The sequence below is a fragment of the Artibeus jamaicensis genome, unplaced genomic scaffold (assembly GCF_021234435.1).
Source record: "Artibeus jamaicensis isolate MK-2021 breed Jamaican fruit bat unplaced genomic scaffold, CSHL_Jam_final contig_76, whole genome shotgun sequence".
In the NCBI taxonomy this organism is placed as follows: Eukaryota; Metazoa; Chordata; class Mammalia; order Chiroptera; family Phyllostomidae; genus Artibeus; species Artibeus jamaicensis.
The window spans coordinates 25,663,053-25,683,072 of NW_026521954.1; the positions used below are offsets into that span (position 1 = coordinate 25,663,053).

At 56.8% G+C, this 20,020-nt stretch overlaps 1 protein-coding gene across 6 annotated transcripts in view; it reads right to left on the bottom strand.

The window, feature by feature from the left end:
• The window catches only part of AFAP1 (actin filament associated protein 1), a 94,257-nt gene that overhangs the window by 56,871 nt on the left and 17,366 nt on the right, over positions 1 to 20,020 (bottom strand). Inside the window, exon 1 of one of the 6 annotated variants that reach the window (XM_037126775.2) lies at positions 18,233 to 18,322. The exons of the other annotated variants lie outside the window; for them this stretch is intronic. The gene's annotated coding sequence lies outside the window, so the exon portion shown is untranslated. Of the gene's footprint in view, positions 1 to 18,232; positions 18,323 to 20,020 lie in introns of those variants that run through there. 6 annotated transcript variants of the gene reach the window in all.

Genomic DNA, 20,020 nt, shown 5'->3' on the forward strand with positions numbered 1-20,020 from the left:
AACAGTGCACAGCTGGGAGAGGCTCCAAGGCCACGGTGCCAGCAGATGGAGTCATGACCTCAGAGCCTGACATTGCCACTTGCTGTCAATTGCATGATATTAAATTTCAATGTCAAGAAGGACATGGTAATTTCAAATGCCAAGTAGTTTTCAAATAACCACCAGGATGTGCTTTTGGAAACTCGCACCCGGCCCTTTGCTTTGGTAGGGCCGGCTCCACCCCCAGAACACACGTCTGCTCCTTTTGAACGGTGCTGCTGCCCTCTGGCAGACTCCAAACGCCTCTCCCAGGGTCTGCAAGGCCAAGTCACTTTCATGTGAAGACAGGACCCACCTTCTTCTGCACGAACAGTGCCAGTGCACAGGTGGCTCGCCCGATGCCCTTAGCCACGGCAGTGACACCAGCCACACGGCGGTCACTGTGTCCCCACCATGCACTTGCAGCACGAAAACAAAAACAAACACTGCTCTCACTCGGGAGTGCCTTCAGTAGCTCTGAGGGAGCAGTAAGGGTCACTGCTTCTGTTAAACCTCAACCCCAGAGGACAGGCCTTTCGAACACCCTGGGGTGAGGTGGGCAATGCACGCGCACCATGCACGTGTGTGCAAACCTCAGCAAGGCAGACCGGCTGTCTGGGCGGAAAGCGTGGCTTTCTGGTTTCGCACAGAGCTGCGTGTCAGTGTTGGGAGGATGCACCCAACTTGGTGAGCCACAACGTCACGTGGCCACACTCGGGTGCCAGCCTGCTAACATGCCGTCCAGGCCGACGCACCCTAGCCTCACAGAGTGAAGCACCGGTCTGACGCAGCCTCAGAGTCCTACCCACAGTCGGCTTCCCAGAGACCAGCACGCACTGAGTCCCCGGGCAGTGGCAAGGAACAAGAGTCTTGCTTTCCTGAGGGGGCACCAAGCACTGTTCTCTCCGACACCACATTTGCATGGGGCCAGCCCGTCTCACATGCCTCCTCCCAAACAGGGGCTCCAGCAACCAGGGCCGGGAAGCAAGCAGGAGACCCCGCTCACTTCGATGAGCCGGATCCCGCAGGACACACCTGCAGACACAGTGAACGAAGCACGCACCTGTGGTATCTCCTTTGGTGACACCGCTCCAACTAAGACACAGTTTGTGACACATGGCTGGCCCCAGGGCCAACCTACTTTTTGGGAAACTGCCCTCGTGCCCTACCTTCTTCCTGTCAGTGGTCTCCCATTGGTGCTGCTGCCAGCTCCAGTCCGTCCAGCCACCCTCCCATGCCTCGTGGACCACATTGAGCCTCTTCGGAACAAGTCGGCTTCCCGCCCACGTGGGGTAGCTTCTGGCGCCAGCCCTGGCACTCACTGCTGCTGTCCGAAGATGCGCCCTGACCCTGCACAGCCCCATCCGGGCCCTGTCACCACACCTTGACCACCCCTTTACCAGCTGCCCCCCGTGTCTACCCTTCTACCCTGAGCGCGGGTGCCAGCGCCGCGGCCTGCCTCATCGGTGTCACACAGTGTGTTGTGGTGATGGGTGAATGTGTCCATGTCCTTCACCTGTCAGCAGGCAGCCTGAGCCAGAGACCTCCATCCGTGCGACCTCCTTCTGTCCCCAGCACACCCAGCACAACGCCGGACGGGACACTGCAACACAGCAGACACACTCGGTATGTGCTTGCTGAATTGGCTTGTTTGTTTAAGGGTCTCCTTCAGAGACCAAATTCCTGAGATCTGCTTGGGAAAACCGTTGCAGAAAAAAACACCAGAGGCGGCCCCTCCTAGGAACTACGTCCGCTGTGATATTCTTAGAACAGACACCTCGGCGCAGTGAAAGACAGGCTCTGACGAGCCCCCTGGGCCCGCTCACGCCTGCTCAGGGCCCTCCTGTGCCGAGACTGCGACCCCGGGTAGGCACGCTGAGAAGTGTGCTCAGTCGGGGACACGGAACCTGGGCGGCACAGAAGCACGTAGCCATGCTGAAGCGAGGGGCTAGCTAGCACAGCTTCCCTTATAGGGTCCCAGGTGGGACTCTTCCAGAAACTTCCACAGGCCTCTGCACACAGCCTCAGTGGGCAGCCCGAAGGGCGGGCTGGGAACCCTCGGGGCGGGCGGCATGGTTTCACATGCCGGGCAGTTGGAAAGCCCCCTCAGCTGGACCACACCTAAAATTCCAACAGCCCCCAGGTGACCGTCCCTGACTGAGCGGAGGACTCAGAGTGCATGTCGCCACACCGCTCGGGTCCCAGTACCCTCATCTAGGACACAAGGTGATGACAGCTGTGTGCCCAGAAAGATAAGCCAGGACCTCAGAGACTCGGAGACGGCGTCGGCGCCGGGTTTGTTTGAACGTGAAAAGAGAAAGTCCGGTCTGCGCTCGTCTCCGTCCTGAGTCTGAACAGGGCTCCTGCAAGCTTGCTCGGTTTAGCAGGGCCTCCGGAGCTGAATCTAACCTGTCTGTCCAAGGGAGGGGGCTGTGGGTGCCCATCTGCTCTCAGCCCTGAGAACCTGCCTCTCTGGACTCACTCGGGCCAGCCAGGAGCCCCCAAAGGAGCTGCTGGAAAAACCCGCAAAGCACATTCTTCAGGGACGATGTCATGATTCATTGAAGTTGGACTACCATGTGGATGGGTGACTCAAACCTGAGCAGAAAACACACTTCTATTGTTCGGTAGAAAGCAAAGGATGAACCTCAGATCCACACGTGTGTCTGCTAACGATATGTGTCCCTCATGGCACTGCAGGGGCCAGGTGCCCGAGCCTGAGGCTGATCCCCAGGCTGGCAGCTCTTGCTACAAAGCAAGCTGGCTGCCGACAGATTTAAATGGGGTACTGAGAGCACAGTGTTCTCATCCCATTTCCACGCAGCCAGCTGAACCCCGTGGTGAGTCCCTGAACACCAGACAGGGGTGAGAGGTCGCACTCAGGTCAAAGGTGAGCCCCCGATGCTCCAGGCTTCACTAGGGAGACTGAGACCCGCCCAGGCCCACGAACCACTCTCCATGAAGGGAGAGTCCCAGGAGACTTTCAGAAAAAGTGGCCCTGAAGAATCTCCGTTTTTAAAAGACGATTCTAGGGACTGCGTTAAGGATGAACTGGTGTGGGGAGAGGTTGGAACAGAAAGAGGCAGGCCCAGACAAGAGAATATGAAGAATGAGAGCAATAGGGAGATGGAAAGAAAAATACAAGTTATGCTCTATTTATTGTAAGATATTTTAAATACTTACTTTTTAACAGTACTGCATAAATGTTTGGGTACCTAAGTGTGGGGCATACAAAGATAAGTAAAACAAGCATGATCTCTTACATTCAGGTTAGAGAGACCTGCAAACAGCACAGAAGGGAGGAGGGCGGCTCCGGGAGACAGCTTTGCACTGCAGCTGCCACACAGTTCTCCACGGGGGGAAAGGAAGGCGCAAGGAGATGGGGCGGGGTTTCAGGTGCAGAAACTCCAGCCTCATGGGTTAACTAACATGTCTAGATCGTTCTGCTGCACCCACTGAGGTCTGATGCCCCCTTTCTGTCAGGAGCACAACACCCAGTCATGACCCATGAGACGTCTGACAGCACACACAGCCGCCCGCACAGCTCTGAGGCTGCTTTGCTCCACTTTCAGAATCAAAAAGCTGACAATAAACAAATTTTGAAAGTCTCCCTTTTGCCCTCCATGCCTAAAGCAGTGCTTCCTGACTTCTGGGGGGTGCAGTCCAGTGGGGGTCTGGTGAGAACAAAGACCCTGCTCCGCAGGTCTGGGAGGGGCCCGGGAGCCTGCGTGTCCAAGCAGCTCCCAGGGGACCTCGCTGCGAGCAGACAGGCCCTCAGCCCCACCCCCAAATCTGATGGGGTGTCTCCAACGCCCAGGGAGGCACCCACAGTGCGGCCCCCTAAAGAATCGGGAATGCTGCTATCCACACTCACCCTCTACCTACAATCCTGTGAGCACAGGGTTTCCCACAGAAGCTGGGTCCCCACCCCAGCCCAGCAGCCAGGAGAGGAGAGGCCCCTGAAGACATGCTCCAAACTGTGGGTCTGAGCCCCAGCCCATCCAAAATAAGTCGGTGGCAGTTGGGGTTCACTTCCGTGCATCTGCTTCCCCATGCCCTCCTCCCTCGGCGTCAGGGGCAAACACCAGGCCCGGCCCGAAGACTGTTTCCATCAGTAAAGTTCACTGGACACGGCCACAGCTGCTCATGTGCATCTTGCCCATAGCTGCTCTCAGGACATAGAGCAGAGTAAAGTTGTTGCCACTGAGACCCAAAGCCCAACTATTCACGAAGGGGCCCTTTCTGGAAGAAGCACATTCGCCTCCGCCCAGGGTGTTCAGGGCCAGGAGGGTTCAGAGGCAGGAGCAGCCCTGGTTTAAAGCTGGCCTGGTGAATGATGAAGCCGCAGGGGCCTCAGCTCATGATCAGAGGCCTCTGCTTCTTCATAAATGTCATCCTTTTCCTGCTAAGGGGGCTGGACCTGCATCACCGAAGTCAATGTGAGCATGATCTCTGCTTGAACCCACCGACTCAGAACTGCTCCACGGGAATCTGACCGCCCTCCCTCCCCTTGAGGCCCCAGAGGGGCACAGCCGCACAGCCCCACTGCAGAAGGCTGCCCTGGGCGCCTGAGAGGCTGGGTTCCCACTGTCTGTCTTTCCGAAGAGCCCAGGCCAGGCTCCACCTGCACCAAGTACCCGCTGACAGGCTTCCCCCAGGGATGGGGATGAGAGGCGGCTGTCTGCCTGGTCCTGCTCCTGGCAGACGGAGCCCACTCCTGTGTGTGTGGGAGGGCGGCGGGCACCATGGTGGGGCAACATGTGTCCACGTGCAAATGGAAGCCAACTAAAGACAGCTGCTGGTCTCACAACAACCTTTCAAGGCTGGGAGCCACTGCACCCTGGGGTGCCTGAGATTCTGGGTCTGATAAGGTGGGGCCGCCCTGTCTGGGTACAGGGAGCACAGACTCGGTGTGAAGAGACTGGGAAACTGCCTGCCACTTTCCAAGTTCCAGATGGGCCCAGGGAGCCCGGGGCGTTATCACCCCTCCTCTGCACAGTGGGAAGGGGCAGGGCCTCGTCACCAGCTTCTGTCACTTTTCTCTGAGTGCCCTAGGTGAGGAAATTAGCACAGAAGTCCTCAACAAACTTTGACTGTTACCAACATCATCACTGTCATCAGAATAATTATCATCTGGAAGAGACAACTAAAGGATAATCCGCACTGTAAGGACCACAGTGGACCCTTGAAAACCATGGGTTTGAACTGCGTGAGCTCACTTATACACAGACTTTTTCCAATAAATATTGTAAATGTACTTTCTCTTCCTTCGATGTTCTTCATAACCTTTTTTCCTCCAGCTTTATTGCAAGACTATAGTCTATAATACATACAGGGTGGGCAGAAGTAGGTTCGCAGTTGTTCGTTCAGAAAATGGCATGATAATTAATAGGTAACGATGATACAAGAATAAGCTCTGTGTTTCACACACAACTGTAAGCCACTTTTGCCCCGCCCTGTGAACATACATGTGGATCAACAACTTGTGCTATATTGGGAAGGCTTCTGGATGAACGGGGGGCGATTGGTGGTGAAGTTTGGGGGAAATCAGAAGTTACACGTGGATTCTCGACTGCACAGGGGTTGGGGCCCCAACTCCCACGTGGCTCAAGGGTCAACCGTGGTTTATAAAAACTCTCCCAAACAAGACATTAAAGTGTTTTAAATAACAGTGTAACACAGGGTAGATGGTATCACTTCGTAGACGAAACTCGCTCTCAGGAAGGACAGACGACTTGCCCAGGGACCCCAGCTCACGTGGGGCCAGCCCAAATCTCCTGGCCACCGACGGCCACCCCTCACCACACGGGCCAGTCTAGCAGGGCCCGCTCCCCCGTCTTTGCTTCAATAAGGCAGAAGACAACCCTCTCACTAGACCATTTAGATAGGAATGCGCATCCTTCCAACAAGCAGTGCTTTTCATGGGTAGCCCAAAGGGCCCACTGCCACAGAGAACGCTTTCTCTGATGCCCAAACACTGTATAACTCGCGACTAAAGAGATTTTTATCACCATTTACTCCCCCCCACCCTCTTCTACCTCCCCCATCCTAAACGTCCAGCTGCAGCGTAGGCCTCTGCCCCCCTGCGCTCTCATTCCGATGCTCCATGGGGGAACCAACCGGACGTCCAACCTGCCAGAGGAATGCAGCCAGAGACGGCGGCTCCCATGGGCCCCACCAGACACACCTGCAGGGCAAACGAGAGGAGGTGGCGATAAAGAATTACGAAGACACATGTCAGAGGACAGGGATGACACACTGTGAGTGACAGGACGTCAGCTCAGCCCGGTGTAATCACCGCCGCCAGCTGGCTGGCCGCTCCACACCGACGGGAGGAAGTACACGAGGACCGTGGGCCTGCATCTCATAAACAGAGCCAACAGAGCCCACCGCGTGGGGGCCACTGTGCCTGCGGCACGCTCGCTGTGCTCGGTGATGCAATCGGCCAGCTCTGTCTTCACGAGGAGCTCCGGCTCTTTGGGTTCTTGCTCTCTGGCGTTCCTCCCCAACCCGTCTTGGCCTTGCACCTGGACCTCCGATTTAGCCCGAACCAGCCTAGACTCACTGCTGCCTGAGTTCCCCATCCCAACCACGGTCCTGACACTCCTCCACTCACTGGGGCCTGGACCGGCGTCTTCCTCAGTCCTGCCACCTGACCCACCGTCCCGTCCTACAGGGTCTCCTCTCAAACTGTGGCAGCCCAGCCCGGCGCCCCTCCCTCACTGTCCAGCCCGGCCAGGCCGCCCTACTCTCCCTGCCGGGCCCCGGGAGAGGCTCGCCCACCCCGACAGCCTGTCCTTTACTCTCAGAGATTTCCGGGGAAAGTTGTGTACAGAGAGAGCGGGAACTCGTGGATGGCCAAGGAGATCAGGAGGAAGGGCGCGCAGGGGCTCTCCACACTGCTGTTCCCGTAAGTCTGACTTATTCCAAATGAGGGAGCTGGAAAACCACCCCCACGCCCACCTCCCTCTGGGGTCTGTCCCGACTTCCCCGTGGCCGACCTGGGGACCCCCCGCTCCGCCCATGCAACACTGAACAGCCCTGGCCCACCTGGTGTCTGAGTGTGCTTGGCAGTGGGAGGATCAAAAAAATTAGATAGATGACCCACAGCCTGCCTTTAGAGAGTTCTCAACTTAGTGGAAAAGGCAGGGAATTTTGAAATAAAGAGATAGGCACTTTGACAGAGGGTTTATTTTAACCGGCGGTGGCAAAAAGGGGTCTTACTGAGGGCGGCTACACGAGGGGCTTGGGTCTTTTTAAAATGTGTGTGTGTGTGCAGAGGCTCCAGAGTCCATCAGGCCTGACTGACAGGTAGAACAGTGACCAGGAACTGACGTGGCCACAGGCACCCAGCAGTGTCCAGTCACTCTGGTCACTCCTGGTCCAGACAGACCCAGCCTCATCTACGCCGCTCCACCTGGGCCAGAGGCAGCACCTCCGACTGCACCATCAGGAGCACCCGGCCGATGCATCTGACTGGGACCTGAGCTGTTGCTATCGAATGAACACCTAGAACCTGACGTACTGGAACCTGCAAGAAGGACATTCTGGACGACGGCAGTGACCACTGGCTGCCCTGAGCTCTGGAACGCTGCAGGGGGCAGTGTAGGAGGCAGACCACAGACACGCACACAACCGCCTGCCCGAGAAGAGTGAGGCAGTCGCCCTCCCGTACAAACGCCACCTTTCCATCTCTCCAGGTGGCCTGCAGGCAAACGCTCCCCTGCGCTGGAACGGTGCTAGAACGGCCGGTCTCTCTCCCTGCCTGACCTGCACACTGAGATAAACGAGGGGCCCCCGATGAAGTGGACATGGGCTGGGCTGGGCTCCCGGGATGGCCAGGCAGGTCACCCTTCAGGAGGCAGGACCTACTTCCGCCCCGCCCTTGGAGCGGGCAGCGGTTGTGGACTGTCACTGCCCCCATGCCCACCCCAGTCACCCCAAGTTGGTTCTAACCCAACTGGCTTTAAAAATAAATAAATGTAAACACACCACAGCCAATGGGCTTCTGAAATGATTTCCTGCAACCAACGAGAAACTATAAGCACAACTTTAAAAGTGAACAACCAAGAACCATAGAAATGGATAAACATGGCCTCATTTCAACCCTGGAGGACTGTTCCATGACGAGGTAGGAATTCACCAAAACAAATGGCTGGCGGAATAAATTTATACAGAAGTCAAGAGGACATGAGGTCTACGGTTTAGAGAGACGGGTCAAGAAACTCACAGGGTCGAATGCCACAGTGAACCAGCGCCGGGGTCTCGGGCAGACTCACCCCCACCCCCCGCCCGTCCCTGCACCAGCCCCACCCTTCCGCGCTGCGCCAGGTTTTGGTGCCCTCTCCCACTCGGCGCCTGCCGAGTTCATTCTGAGCAGCGAGAGGAGGTTTCTGTGCTGAGCACACTTCGAAGCCTCCTGTCCAGGGAAGACTGCAACCCTGTCACTCTGAGCCCGACTACAAGGCGAATTCATGCATGACATAAACATGTAGCCATGTACCTGCATGCCCCTGCGGAGGTGAGGACAGTGCTCCTTTAAGAGAGCTCACACCCTATGAGGCCTTGCCCTCCACACTCCGCCATTGTGCCGCATGTAGCCCTGACTTCTGACCTCAGACATGAGGTGTCACATGTTTCCACAGCTTTCCACAGCTTTCCACGCACGATGAGTCCCCAGAGCACCCCGATGACAGTACCCCCGGGTCCACCGCGGCACCTGGCCTGCAGGACCAGACGCTGGGTGCTGGGCCAGCCCGACTGCTCTCCATCTGCACAGCAGGCCCTCACTGGGCAGGGGTGGGGGCAGGAGCACCCCAGGGAAGGGCCTGTGCTGACTGGAGGAAGCAGGAACAGGCCCTCCCAGCAAGCCGCTCTGATCTTACCACGGTGGGGACAGCTCTGCTGCAGCTCCACCGGTCCTGACGTGAGTCCCAAACTCAGACGGAGTGAGGGAGGGCTGTTTAACCGCGCTCCTCCCTGGGCTCAATGTCACTCCCACACAGTCGTTTGGCAAACCGGGTCCTGTGTCCCGGCTCACAGCCTTGGATGAAAGAGGCCACAGACACACCTCTGATACTCACCAGCAATATGCACAACTGACTATTAAAGAGTCACAATTTGCTTATGTGACATCAAAACCCACCACCCAGACTAGAAGCGCAACAGAGAAGACCATCTTTTGATAGCTCTGCTTTAGATTTCGGGTGCAAATAAGTGTCCACGATTCTATAAACAACCAGCAATCTGTCAATAGATTGCTATTGACAACAGAAGCAACCCTCCTGGAACCAGGATGGAAAAGAACCCAGCAGCTGGGGAGGGGACAGATTACAATCAGCTCTCCAGGGGACTGGCCACTCTCAAGTCCCAGTAAGGCCCAGAGGGAAAAGCTCTCAGCAGCCACACATCTGAGTAGTCGCCCCCTCGCCATCTGCTTCTGCCGTCACTCAAATGCAGAATTAATGAGGCCCCTAGCTGCTGGAGGTCACAGGCGCTGCATCTGCTGCTCTGAAGCTGAGGCTGCTGGCAGGCCATGTGGTCTCCACTGAGACCCAGGCTGCGTCTCAGAGAGGGTGTGAGACGCTGCCCTTCAAGACTGGGACTGGCGGAGAAATGGCGATTCCCTGGTCTGATCTTTTCTTTATTCTAAAGTTGCTGTTTCCAAACTCCTTCTATTGTCTTAACTTGTTTCATGAAACTTATGAGAAAAGTGAAGGCACTGAGCAAAGTGTGGTCATGGTGAAAAATCACTACTTTCTCTGACACAAGGCCCAGGCTCATGAAGGTCAGTGGAAGTGGCAGGGTCTTCCCTCCGCACCTGTGACTCCGGAGCAGGCCCTCTGCCTCGGGTGACAAGGAAGAGGGTGCGCGTCAGCATCAAGAAGGGCATGAGATCCAAAGCCTCTGGGAGACCCCGGGACATCCTGGCCCCAGCTCTGTCTCGGTGACCTTCACTTCCCTGTGCCTCGGGCTTCGTTTTCTGCGTGCAAGAGTGACTCTGAGCTACAGCAGCGGCTGACACAGATGCTCACCGCCTGCGGGCGTCACGGCCTGAGGTGGACAACTGGGTGCTGAGCTACCAACTCCCCTGAAGGAGCCTCTGCGTCCATTCCAGCGCCACGCCTTTCCCAGGGGGCTGTTTGGGATGACACGCTGCCCAGGAGCAGCCTGGGAAACTGCATGGCTTACAACGCTCCCTCCCCGTTCACACCGCTTTCTCCAAAGCCCTTTTCATGCACAGCAGAGGGGAGCGAAACAACGCTCCGCAACCCGTCCATTCAAGGAACACGGCCTCGCCTGTGCACAAGCGCAGCTGACGGAGCAGCAGGTGCGGAGCGGGCGCGTGGCCTCCCGAGGGCCCAGGCTGCCACAGGCAGAGAGAGATGCACCGAACAGCGGTGAGTGTTCTGGAGCAGGGCACAGGGAGGAAGGCCAACGTCATGGGACATAGAGAGGGACTAGGACGCCAAAGGAAGGACGGGGCGCATTAACTGTGTCGAGAGCCCGTGTGAACTGACACCCCTCCATTCTTCTGTCCTTATGATAGAACAGTGGGGGGGGCACATAAAAACCATGCAGTGCTTTGAGACCGCTCCAGGTTTCCCATTGTCCAACGGTCAGACCCTCACATTTTGGGGAAGCCCGGAAACCATCTGGCCGATGGCCGAACGCCTGTTTTTAAGAGAAACTTCTGCACACGGATAAGCGTGCCTGCGTATCTGAACACTCTGTGCCCACACCCGTGCAGAGCGCATAACAGACTGGCCTGCGTCTGGCTGAACTTGTCAGCTTGCCACGAACAGGCTTTCATGCCATTTCTAATTGTTTATAAATAGCATAAACACCCAGATATGCAAATCAAGGCAAGCTGTCCCTTCAGCTGCTGCTGTTGTGATGACAGCAAATGACAACATGAGCAGATGGGGCTGTTGGGCGGACTCCACACCCTGGCTGGGTCCTCTGCAGCCATAAAGAGGCAGAGGAACCAGCTGTCCACACGGGGCCACCTGGGCTCAGCTCCGTGGTACATGCCTCTTCCTCAATTTCTCTGTCACAGCTGAGCGTCTCCGTGTCTGTTGCATGCCCTGCAACCGGAGAGGGTGAATGAGCCCGTGCACAGACGAGAGACGAGGAGCAGGGAGCCCAGGAGGCCTCCAGGGCGCACGGCCCAGAGCCCCACCCCCAGCCCAAGTGGCACTTTTCCGTATGGAATCAAGTTCAAGCCCTTTCCAACTGATGACAAGCCCAGCGGCATGTATACCATAAACCATAATTCTCTTTCCAATGAAATGCTGAAGTAATAACAGTATTTGTTATACACTTACGAGCTGCCAGGCTCTGCCTTTTTCTCACTCAGCTCTCCTTACAGCCCCCGAGAACCAGTCCATATCCCCCCATTTCACAGATGAGGAAAATGAGGCTCAGAGGTGCAGTGGTTGCCCATGGTCACAGGTTATGTAGTGTTTTCTTCAAATTTTCAAAAGTAATCTTGCTTTAATTACAAATGTTATTAAAAGTAATTAAGACACAAAATAGCAAGAGTAAAAACTCAGAATTATACAAAACAGAGCGAATCTCCACTGACTACAATCTCCAAGCCCAGTCTCTGCTCCCCACCCAGGCTTCTTCCAGACGTTAGAAATAACTGCCACACACATGCGCGCACACACATGCATGTGTGTGCACAGGAGTGCGTGTACACACACATGCATGTGTGGACAGGAATGTACATGCGCACACACACATGTGAACGCCCATGCACACGCACACACCCACGAATGCTGTCTGCCACTACTGTCTCACCCAAGGGACCTGAGGGACTTGAGCTGCCACACCCCCCTCATCCATGAGATGCCTCCCACGCCACCTCAGGTAAACAGAATCAAAGTACAGAGTTGCCTGCACACAAACAGCCCCCAAACCCGCTCCTGCCCCGTAGGCCTCTCCAGCCTGTCCCCACAGGCTGCTTGCGTCAGCCATGTCTCCCGCCAGCAGCAGGGACAGCTGTGTGGTAGACGCAGATGCTCCGGCTCCACCTCGAGCAAGGCCTCGCTGCCCAGCTACAGGTGTGGCCGGCTGCCGGCTCCCAGGGTCGGGCAGCCACGAAGGCGTACAGCCCTTCCCATGGCGCCTGTCCCTTAAATGGGGTCAAGGGGACAATTGGACAGGCGGTCCATGTCCGGAGCAGCACATGGGAGGTGTGGACTCTGCTGCAGCACCGTCCACTTCTGCCCTGCCCGGCCCAGTGAACCTGCCTCCACGGGCACCACCCATCCCCAGGCAGGGGATCCCCCCACAGACACCCTCAGCCCAAGCTCCTTTCTTCCCTCTGCGTCCCCACAGCTGTCTCCTGAGTTGCTTTTGTAATTACGGAGGATTCATTCACTTACTGAGGTTTTCACCTTCTGGGGCCTCCTAGTCCACGAGAAAGGCACGGCCCTATCCCAGTGGAGACGCTGATGCTGGCACCCCGCAGCAAGCCAGCAGAGGGCCCTCCCCCACTTCATAAGCACCAGCCTCGGGGGACATAAGGTCCGACGGGCACCGCAGAGCGAAGCCGGACCCTTTCCCCAGGCCCTGCAAGCACTGTCACAGCCCACAGCAGCGGTCAGAGAACGTGTCTGGTGACCACCTACCAAATCACTGACCGCACTAGTACTCGAAAATGCAAACCAGAATGATGCCACCTATTACGTACCAAAGTGACACATATTTACTTTATTTTATTTTGTTAAGACAGAGGAGAAGGAGGAAGAAAGAAAGGGAGAGAAACATTGATGTGTGGTTGCCTCTCATGCGCACCCCACCGGGGACCTGGCCCGCAATTCAGGCATGTGCCGGGATTGGGAATCGAACAGACAACCCTTTGGTTCACAGGCCAGTACTCAATCCACTGAGCCGCATCAGCCAGGGCTCGACACACAATTATTTTAAACGATTACACTTAGCATTAGTGAGGATTCGGGGCGATGGCCATGCTCATGCATTGCTGATGAGTATGAACAGAGACCACTGCTCTGAGGGACAGATCAGCCGCACGCGGGACCCTGCCCTCCCATCGCCTCTCGCCATGGACGGCTGGCCATGGACAATGATCAGAGGTGCACACAGCCATGCGGGGCGGCGAGTGAGGGGCAGAAGAACAGAGGCGCCACTGGGATTTCCAAGTCTGTCCCCAAAACAAGGGCTGTCATCACCTGTAGCCTCAGCATAAATTGTGAAATGCACACGTCCTACATTTCATAAACATCTCAGATACAGTGTGAGAAAACTAAAAATGTTTCGAAAGAATATTTGATAAGACAAAATACTCATTGGTATTTGTTGAAAGAGATCTCGAAAAGATATAATACCCATTTTATGAAAAGCAAATGCGTATTTATCTAAGTTTAGAAAAAGAAGAGGAGTAGCCCTTGTCGGGGTCCCCGAGGCCACCCCGGGTTCCATGCCTCCAGGGAAGCTGCCGGAACCCGGCACCAGGCGGGCGCACAGCTGCACCCATGACAGGGAAGGACACGAGGCAGAATCAGCAAAGGGACAAGGCGCCTGGGGTGGAGCCACAGGCACCCAGGCTCCAGCTTCCTGAGCCCCATCCCAGGGTGGACACAGAAGACACACGGAGTGCCCCCAGCACTAAGCTGTGAGGATGCCTGTGGAGTGCTGCCCCCCAGAGACCCAGTGCCCCGAGTTTTACTGGGGGCCGGTCACATGGCACCCTCTGCCGGGCAGGCACCGAACTCCAGGAGGAAAGCAGGTGTTCAGGTGTGAACCCCACTGTCTGCACAGAGACAGGGTAGGCCCGTGGGCCACTCTTTCCAGTTAAGGCTGGGAAACCCTCCCGGCACCCAAGTTCCCAGACTGCAGCCCAGGGCAGGCCCGTCTGCAGGCCTCTCTGGGTGCGGTCGGCAGGCCCGTATGTCCATGCTGCACGGAACCAAAACGTCAGTAGTGGTGACATGTGCTCGGGACACTCGTTCCCTCCTATGTCCTCTTTTACTTCCAAATGTTCTGATTGAACGTGTATTTCCTTTTCAGTCAGGAAGAAACGCTATGCTCTCCTAAGAGCTCTGCTTCCTTCATTTTGTCTGTGTGAGGTCGATTTTCTGACTACATGGAAGAAACGCCAACTTCTCTGACATTCGGAGAGAATGTAAGAAGACAAACAGCAGAGAGCGGCATTAGCTAACGGGAGAGGACGGGGGAGGGAGGGAAGGGCCGTGAGGGGTGGCGAGTGAGGAGCAGAAGAAGAGAGACAAAAACCGCGTGGACGTCACTGAGATCTCCAATCCTGTCCCTGAGAAAACAAACCACTGTCCAGTCAAGCGCAAGCGGTCAAACCTGACCCCCAGCAGGCTGCACGCAGGAACGGCTGGCGTTGGCAGAAGATGTGTGTCCTGAGGAGCCGCAGCAGAGACCTGAGCGATCCGAGGTGTCAGCACAGGTCGGTCCTTCTCACCCACCGACTCTGAGGGTCACAAAGCCTCCGACCTGTGCTTCCTCCTGGCACCCCTCACCAGAGGACAAAAAGCTCCCCGGACTTGGGATACACAGCCCAGAGTTTAACCTGTGAACCTGCCGCACGTCCCCTGCTGGGGGAAGTGTCCTCTCCTGCAAAAGGGGAGGAAAACCTCCACATCTCACGACTGTGGGGGTCACACGAGAACAGCTATGCGAGCACTGCGAGGTTTAGAGACGAGGTGGAATTCACGGTCACTCACACTGCCATTCAGCAAAGGCCGCTCTGTGCTGGGTGTGGTGCCAGGTGCTGGGACCATGGTGGGGACAAGGCCGCATGAGCTCCAGGGTCCTGATTCCCTAGAAGAAGATGGCACACGCGCAGGCGGGGTTGGCAGGCAGGCAGCCCTGCAGCAGTGGCTAAGAGTGAGTCTGGGTCCGACACTGGGGTCGCATGCCAGGGCCGCCGCTCGCCAGTCCCGTGACTGCGGCCGAGTTTCTTCATTCTCTGTGCCTCTGTTTCCTTATCCATCAGACGAGGGTCATGAGAGTAGGGGACTGTCCCCATAAGGTCACGATGAGAATTTGGTGAGTTAATATCGCTAACATCCTCAGAACTGAACAAGACTCTATGCAGGATGAGGCTGGCAAGGGTCTGCAGGAGCCAAACGGTCCTGTCTCTCTCCGAGCCAACGCAGTCAATTGTGTGGCAGTGGCGTTCACAAGGAAGTAAAGCATTCAGCCCCACCCCCCAGAGGTGTGCAGACAGGACCGCAAGTCCAGCACCTGGGCTGTTCACTGACATTTTCTGAGATGCACGAGAACACGCTGCTCCTTCAAGGAAAGTGCGCCCAGGGGCGCTCTCCTCACAGCTGAGCACCAGACAGACCAATCCGCTCCCGGGCTCGCAAATGAGGCCCTGGCCCCGAACTAGGCAGCAAAGTCCCAGTAATTATAGGTAAACAAGGCCCTCTTTTGAGTGGGGTTCCTCCTCCACCCCCCAGGAGATGAGATGACATGGTGAGCCTCGAAGTCAGCGCTCAGCACAGCCTTCACGGTCAGATGGCCCGGGGTCCTTAGAGACCTGACGGGCCGAATGCCCCGGCCATGGGAGGAAACGGCCTGGTCTGAGACACCTACTCATGGGGGGTGGGGGGGCCTTGCCAGCGCGGCTGCGCAGAGAGGGTCTCCGGTGACGTGTTGGCTGCTGCAGGTGCTCATCACATACAAGCCCTGCTCCGTGCTCCAAGTGCGCGGAGCACTGCCTTCCTCTTGACACTCAGCAGGGTTATATTACGGGCACATGTCTGTGTGTCTGTCCACCCACTAGGCTGCACGTCCAGGAGGGCAGGGATCATAGAACACCATCTTCCTGTCCCCACTGCCTAGCTTATGAGACACTCTATAAAGAATTACTGAACTAAGTTAGCACTAAAACATTTTAAACTTGCATCATCAAATTGATTCCCTCCATTTGGTCGATGCGGCTTCGACCCTTACTTGCGGTTTATCCTGTGTTCTGCTAGATTATGGTTGGCTAAATATCTGGTGAACACCACCACTGCGAAGTGTGGAGGAGCGAGCAGTGCAGTGACAAGGACAATAGTCCTCATACAGGCAGGACCCAGTGGGGAACAGGCGAACACGCATACACAGGTATAGGACCAATAAGCACTCCAGGAAAAGCCCAGGTGGCCGGGGAAGCAGGTGGGTGAGGCCACCGGCAAGCTTCTGCAGCGCAAGCGCACACCGGAGAGACACTGAAGTGACTCCTTTGGTGCCAGAAGTCACACAGAAGGTCCAGGAAGAAAAACAAAGAAAGCCCCCGGGCTGGTCGCCCACACAGACCAGGCAGCCTCCAGGGGCGATGCCCCAGTTCCGAGAGGGGCCCTGGCTCCTTGCAGTTGAGAGTCGAGGTTGGCACCAGGGGGCACGCTGACCCTGCCAGTTAGAACTCTGGAAATCCCAGGTTCAAGGACTATTGATGGAGCCTCTTGGGCAATTCACTAGCTCTGAATATTCACAGCAGAAACACAGTGACAGCCACCTTGCTAGGCAGAGGCGCTGAGCAAAGCACTTTCGTGCGCATTTGCACCCAACCCTCCAAACTTGGTGAGAGATGGTGATGGCGCCTGTGTTCCAATTTCACACCTGAAGTCAGTTTCACCAGTTTTAACAGTTGCCCCAAAGTACACAGCTAGTTAGCAAAACCCAGACAGGCCTGACCCCACAACCCATGCCGGAAGAGGTGTGTGTATGAGCTGCCAGGTCCTAACCAGGCAAGAGGCGGGGGTCAGGGGTACTCCAGGCCCCGGACCCACAACGGGCTCACCGCGGTCCTGCCTGGCAAACTGAGGCCATGCTCCCCTGGAGAACCGCTAGAACGGGCAGACACCAGAATAAACTGGACAGCTGGTGAACACATCCGGGGGCGGGGGGGGGGGGTGGTTAGTAGGGTGTGGCATCACTGTGACCTCCACATCTGTTCTTACCATGTTCTTTAACCACCCAAAGCCATCGGAAGCTGGTGAGAGCAGAACACACTGCATGCATCACCTGGGGCTGACGACCCCCCATGGATATGCGTTCCCGAACTGCACATCCCTCAGAGTTACCGGGAGCTTTCTGAGCCTGTTGATGCTGAAGCTCCCTGCCTGGAGAATCTACGGCTGGGAGTGGCATGGCGCGAGGGCGTTCCTGAGAGCCCCCGTGCAGCTGGGGCTGCACACCACTGTTCCAGCTCACACTGGGGCTGCGCTCAGTGAACACCCCCCGGGAGCTGAACACAGCACGAGGGAGCCAAGTGGAGGGAGCCGGGTCAGCCTCTGCCCCCTAAAAAGTGTTTATAGTTCTGCTTTCAGCATAAAGGACCCCGTGTGGGAGACATATTCCAGTCCACACGAGGAAACCCCCAGGTGAAAGCCACTCTGGTCCTCCACAGACAGAAGGACCCCCTCCCCCGGCCGTGTTTCAGCCATAGGAAGCCCCAGATCAGTGGTGAGCCGAGAGGCTGCGGGAAAGAAAACTAGGCCCACCCATGTGCCCTGGGAGAACCCCCTGAGAGCCCCTTCGACGGAGGGCACACAGCGCCGGTGCGCTGTCCTATCAAGGACGGCCATAGAGAGGCCACCCACACACAAAGCAGAGGGCTGCTGCGCCGGGAGGTGCTGGGGACTCCAGTCCTGCCCCCAGCTGCCCATGAGCAAGGTCACTTGAGGTCAGGCCCTCCCTTTGGTCTCACTTTGGCTTAACAGTTCAATGAGAGGGCGATGTCTAAAAGGCAGGGGTTACTTCCAGCTCCTGGCACTAACAGCGATAAAAAGGAACTTCGGCCATCAACCAGGAAAGTCACCAAAGTACCCTTTCCCACTAAGAATCAAAAGTGAAAGCAGAGGACTCAGCCACCATCCTACCCAGTAGACCAGACAGGACACACACCCCACTCACAGCAGCTGAGGGAGCGAGGGAGAAGGGGGACACAGACCCACCCATCCGCCCTCCCTCCCATCTTTCCTTCCTTTCTCCCTCCCTCCCTCCCCCCCCCTTCTTTCTGAAGGAACTGAAGTGCCCTCCATATGCTCCATGTCACTTTCTGCCCCAACTCCAGCTTTCAGGATACGAGCCTCCGGAGCTGCCACATCGGTTGGGACACTGTCTTGTCTGACCCTCACAGAAAGGCTTCGCTGCGGGCCATTCTGTCCCAGGTGAAGAAGGCTCAGCCTGCAGCAGTGAGGACCACCCCCAGCCCCCAGCTGACCTGAACCCCCCAGGAGGCTGCAAGTCCTGGCAGCTCTGTCTCGGACCGTGTCGAGGCCACAAAAGCCACAACTGCCCCGGACAAACCCAGTCCAGCTGTCTCTAACAGACCCTCTACTTGGAATGCTGCTCCCTGTGTGAGCCGCTGGGTGAAGCAAGACTTTGGCGAGTGCCCAGAAAATGACTCCCCCCCTCCCATGGGACACAGACTGGCCAGTCGGCAGAGAGGCCGACGTTCTCCTCCAGCCCTCCCTGCACAGGCCCGTCCCTCCAGCACTGAGACAATGCCACCAAATATAGACAGGAAAGAGCCTCCTGCTTTCTAGGCGCAAGGGTGGGGGAGGGGGTCCTCGTGGGCGTCTCCAGCCCCCATAACACTGTGAGCTGCCCTGAACTGGGTCCCCCTGCCCCCGTCACAGGCGATGCGACACAGGTAGTGTGTGTCTTTCAGAGAGTTTCACACAATCACTCCAGAAAGGCTGCTCACACAAGGTCGTCCCTCTGGTGTGCGAGGCCTTACAAAGTGTTCCGCCAGGCGTCTGTCTCACGACTCCTCCTGGCAGCCGGGGGTGATGTGCTGAGTTACTGCACAGTGTCCATTTCTTAGAGAATGACACCAGAACGCCCAGAAATGGACCTCTGCGGGGACAGCCAGCCTACACTAGAACCAGGACACAAGGCCTTCAGACTCTAGAGCCACCACTGTTGCTGGTGCCCCTGCGGTCCCCGGGGACGTCCCCGGCTCAGGGAGGCAGAAGGAGGTCTGTTGGCCCGGAGGAGGGCTGCCCGCCCCCCACCTGAGATAAGGATCTCTACCAGAAGGCTCGGCTTCTGTGCGAAGGCTCCAAGGCGGATGCACACAGCTCCCTCGTGTTCCCAGAAGGCCACTCTGAGGGCAGGAGGAGTTGAAGCACAGAGAGTGCCCTGCTGCGGTGGAGGGAGAACTGAAGGGACGGGGCAGCTCGAGGGTTAAAGGTTTTAGCTTCAGCCACAGTTGACAGGCTCAAGTGACTCCGCATGTGGAAGGCAGGTGTTCCAGGGACTAGAATGCATGGCGAGTCCAGGGGCAGTTTGGCCTTTGGGCCCCAGGGGGTCTGCAAGGGACAGAGGCGGAGTCCAAACCCTGGGGTCCCAGGGAGGGAGTGCCCAGGGCACCAATAAAAAACTGCTGATCAGCAGATAATGAAAACCCCAGCTCCAAGCCAGCCACCGGCTACTCTCTTCCCACTGACCTTGGTCCCAGACCCCACACCTCCGGCTCTGCTCCTTAAAGAGGTCGACTTGCGGGGAGGTGTCAAGGATACATAGCCCGCTGTCTTCTCAGACCACTGGCATCTGAATACAGCGCCTGTAAAAATCCAATCCTCGTCTCTACTTACTGGTCCTGGTTATGACAGGCAGCATGAATGCCGGCTTTTCCGGTTTCAAAGGGACACTAGGATGAGGTGCCAACAACTCAGGGCTGTGACAGTGAGCCTAGAGGGAAGACTGTGCACGTGGAAGATGTTCACAGGTGGGGGGCAGGGGAGAAGGGGCCGGAGCGCTCCTGTCAGAAAGGCAGTGGGCTAAGGCCATCGTTAACGGAGGGGGCACGTCAGGAAGAAAGGCTCTGAGACTCTGAGCAACTCAGCATGAGGAACGCAACCACCTGTGATCCCCAAAGTCAAGCACTGATGAGACACTTCGTAGATACTTGTGGACAACAGAAAGGGAAGGGGAAAGCATGTATCTCCATGGAAATGACCGGGTCCTGCGACAAACACTGGGCGGTCACCGATGCGGCCCGCTT